The sequence below is a fragment of the Amborella trichopoda genome, chromosome 5 (genome assembly GCF_054954075.1).
Source record: "Amborella trichopoda isolate Santa Cruz 75 chromosome 5, AtrichopodaSantaCruz75HAP2 v2.0, whole genome shotgun sequence".
Lineage (NCBI taxonomy): Eukaryota > Viridiplantae > Streptophyta > Magnoliopsida > Amborellales > Amborellaceae > Amborella > Amborella trichopoda.
In genome coordinates this window covers 40,776,926-40,781,540 of record NC_142340.1, presented here as the reverse complement: position 1 = coordinate 40,781,540, position 4,615 = coordinate 40,776,926, and positions in this window count along the sequence as shown.

Below are 4,615 nucleotides of genomic sequence, written 5' to 3'. Positions count from 1 at the left end.
GTTCGAAGGCTGTTTCCTAGGGTTTGCGTGTCATTTTCTATATCTCAGGATCTACAAATTCAAGAAAAGAACTCAATTTTGAGCTGGGTGTTTATAATTGCCCCTCTTTGGTGCACTTTATCTTTCGAGAAACGTGTGGACAATGAAGAAGTAGACACCTGAGATTGATGGACTTGAAAACTATGAACTCCTTGTCAAAGGATGGTTGTCCCATCATGTCCATCAACACATTGACTATCATCCTATCTCACTTGCATGCTTTGAAATTTTTGGATCTAAGGCTTATGGGCTAAGTGTTATCTAGGATGGTTTTATGTAGTATATGTTGGGATTGATGCTTGGGTTCTATCATGCCATTAATTCTTTGTGACGATTGATGGAAATGAATTTGACTTTCACTGTGAGTTCATTTCTCCCTTGCTTCGTAATATTTTTGTTGGATTTTCTAAGAAAATTTCTAAGGTTTTGGGCTGAAAATGGCTTTAAGATTAAAGGTTTCCCAAGTCTTAGAATACTTTCTCTTCAGAATCAGGGGATTATTAAGCGTGGGTCAAGTGAACATCATTTCGAGGCTTGATTCCTACTCCATTTTCGTGAACATTTTTAAAAAGTTTTGAAAAACAAGAGAAATTTTAGAAAAACATAGAGAATTTGTTTTATATTTTTAGGCTTGATTCCTACTCCTTCACGAAAATTTCTCTATGTTTTTCAAAAAATTTAGAAAGTATTCCTTACCATTAAGCCTTTGATCCAATATTCCTTTCTTGCTCTTCTTGTACACATCCCACTCGAAATTTTGGCTACGAGAATTCCTAAAAACCACATATCCCAAGTCGAAGTAGACCCCAACAACTTTCCAGTGGTTCAATAACCACCCAAATCGGATCTACGTTTAAAATATTTTTAAAAATGACATTTTAGTCCCTGTTAAATGGGCCTGGATTGTGTCGGGTAGGCTCGACCAATGCTTCGAGTGTCGTGCGATCACCAAAGCCCGTGACGGGCCCAGACCGGCTTGATAACACAGTAAAATGCTTTCTTTTTAATTAGATAAAGCCGAACAATCAAGATAAATCTGATAAATTCGAAAAAAAATAAATCACCAATTGAAGCCTATAAATAACATATTCTAAAACCTGGAAAAATACATCAGAAATCCCTTACAAACACAATTCATGAAATTATAAAAATTAGTCCAAAAATACCCAAAATTAAGAGAAACCCCTAGAAAATTCCAAAAAAATTATGACATCCCCAAAAATCTCAAAGGAACAACAAAAACCTTAGAAAACTAAAGAAAAACCCTCTCATTACCTTAAGAATCCTAGATCAATGTCAAAGAACCATAAATCTACCAATTCCAATAAGCATAGGCATCCAAAAAGATATCCCCCTACCTTAAGAACCCTAGATCCAGGTCAAAGAACCTTAGCTTTACCAATTCCAGCGAGCATAGGCATCCAAAAAGAGATGGTGGCGCAAATCAAAAAAGCAGTCTGATCCAAGCCCGAAATTCTGGGTTCCGTGTTTCGAGAGGTAAGTACCCTTTTATTTATTTAATTTTAAATAATTTGAATCTTGAATATAGCTTTATTGTCTATATTTTTGTTATTTCTTGGTTTGTAAAGTTAAAAAGAGTATTTAAAGCAAGATCTAGAAGCTAGCGTTGCCAGCGAACTCAATAAATGATCGGATTTGAATAGATTCGTACTATTCTTAGGCCCATAATTCGAGCGACCCCACTTTATCTGCCTTATCACAATTTAACTCAATGTTGCTAAGATTTGAACATATCTCATCCCACAGATTGATGTGGATCGGAGCGTAAATGCTTCTTCTACAAGATATCTATGGCTTCAAGGAACCTCAATTCCTCTAAAGATGAAAAGTCCTTTGGACATTCCTTCCCTCGAGTACATCCCTTCTCACGTAGGGGAAAGTTCAGCATTGATCTCAAGATTACTCAATGACTCCAACATGGTTCCGACCATGGTTTGTGTCGGCAAAATATTGGCCCGAGCTAATGGTTTCTCTCAATACCCCAAGCTTGCTCAGGGTGTTTGAAATAGCTCGATCGCACATCAACTTCAATTTGACCATTGGCTAAGTGATTCAATTACTTAACATAATCCTTCATGCTTCCAGGTTATTCCCAATTTAGAGGAGGTAACCAATATCTGATGACCACACGCCATTGGGCTAGAAGTGTTTTTCATGAACACTAACTATAGGAAAGGTAGGTGTTATATGTTGTATTTGGAATTTAAGCAAAATGTTGATCACAGACACGAATAGGTGCTACATGTTGTATTTGTGATAAGTGTAGATGTAGTATATGCGTCTATTTTTTTTAATGTTCTTATAATCCATTATTTGTTTATATATAACAATTTTTATATGAGAAAATTAAATAAATATCTGTTATACTTTGTGTTATTATAGATTTACCAAATAGTTTCCGTTATTACATGTATGTTCATTTTTTACTTTTTATAATGTAATTTTTTTAAAAAAATGGCTTTACCTTTTTTCGGATGTTGAACAACCGAATTGGAGGGTTTCTCGGATATTCAACATCCGAAAATAAGCCGAAAGTTTAATGTTCACATTCTTATTTTCGGGTGTTGAACATCCGAATTGAAGAGTTATGTGGATACATTGTATTCCTAGTGAAAATGGTTTCGGACATTGGACGTCCAAAAATGTCATATTGAATGATGTTCATCATCCGAAAATGATTGCGAAATTTGAGATACTTTTTGAAAATTCAAAGTCATATTTTCGGATGTCCAACATCCGAAAATATCACATTTTCGGATGTCTGAACCCGAAAAACCCTTCAATTCAAATGTTCAATACCCGAAAATGGGAATATGAGCGTTAAACTTTCGGCCTATTTTCGGATGTTGAACATCTGAAAAACCCTCCAATTCGGTTATTCAACATCTAAAAAAGAGTAAAGTCATCTTTTTAAAAAAATTACGTTATAAAAGGTAAAAAACGGACATACATGTAATAACATAAACTATTTGGTACATCAATAATAACTCAAAGTATAATAGATATGTATGTAATTTTCTCTTTTTATATTCAAAATACATTAATATACAAAGAGTTCTCTTTAGAGAAAATTGAAAGCATGGGTTTTCCATAGATCGAAGGCTATTTAGAATTATGATTTTGGAGAGAGGCGTTATGTTTAATCTCACTGTAATGTAGAGGATTTGAAGACTCAACCTTCTTCATATTTGAATATTCTTTAGCCAAGGAGGAGAAAAATTTGAAGGGTGTATTTGTCGATGACTTTGTATTGATCCACTAGCGAAAGCTTATCCATGAACGGTCCAAATTGACCAAGTGGGACCCAATATATCCTTTTCACCAATTTGTATTTGTGTTAGAGAAAATTGCATAAAACTCCCCAAAATGGACTTTCTAATCAATTTACCTCCAATTTAACTTTTTCTAACAACTTTTCGTCAAAAATCATGTTTTTTAGCAAAAATCCCCAATACAAAAAGTTCATTTTTTTTTTACGAAAATACCTTTCCCTTACCTAGAGAGCAAAAATCCCCAAAAAGTTCATTTTTTTTGACAAAAATATCCTTCCTTTACATAACAAATCGTTTTCGCTGGAGAGGGCGGTTCGACAATGGAAGAGGTGGTACGACGATTATTTTGCTGGAATGGGCGGTCCGGCATTTCATTGTGGCAGTTGGGGATTATGCTATTAGAGAAATAGGCAGTTTGACATTTTGAAGAAGCGCTCCGATATTTTGAAGGGGGAGTCAGGCATTTTGAAGTGGCGGTATGACATTTTGAAGGGGCAGTCCGTCGTTTTAAAGCGGTGGTCCGGCGTTTTGAAATGAGCAGTTCGGCATTGTACAAGTGCGATCTGGCGTTTATTTTTATTGAGATCCGAAAGTGATTTGTTACATATGAGAAGGGTATTTTTGTAAAAAAAACAAACTTTCTGTATTGGAGTATTTGTTAGGAAATAGTTTGTTAGGGGGGAAGTTGCTAAAAAAAACTTACGTAGGGTAAATTGATTAAAAAGTTGTCTGCTGGAGTCAATGATTAAAGCGCTCTGGGTTCCATTCAATTTTTCCTTTGTATTATCCGCTTCCCTTGGAACTTCTCCCATCCTCACGTTCTGTTCCCTCTACTTGACTATCTCTTGAAAAATCTTTCCTCGAAAAAGTGCCCGAACATGCCCACCGTATCCATATTTCTTCTGCCCTCCATCATTTGTCAAAAACTCTGCTTAACCCTTTCCCTCTATTTTAGGGAGCGAGAGAGCCAAAACTAGATAATAGAAACTTCAAATATTAATTTATCTCAAAAAATTTCAAAAAAAAAAAGAAAAGACTGTGTAAATAGGAGATAAGCTTCATGAGAGAAGAGCTTCATGGGTAAATAGGAGAGAGACAGTACTTAGGCTAAGTACCATTTGACATTTGCTAGAAACTATGTTATGTACGACACGAGGCGCTTGATTGCGGTTAATTTCTGACATAATATAGATTTGCAAAAAGCCAAAAACTTGGGGGTAATGCGGTCATTCTCTCTCTCTAAAAATTGATTTCTCATTTTCTTTCCATTTATCGTGTCCTGC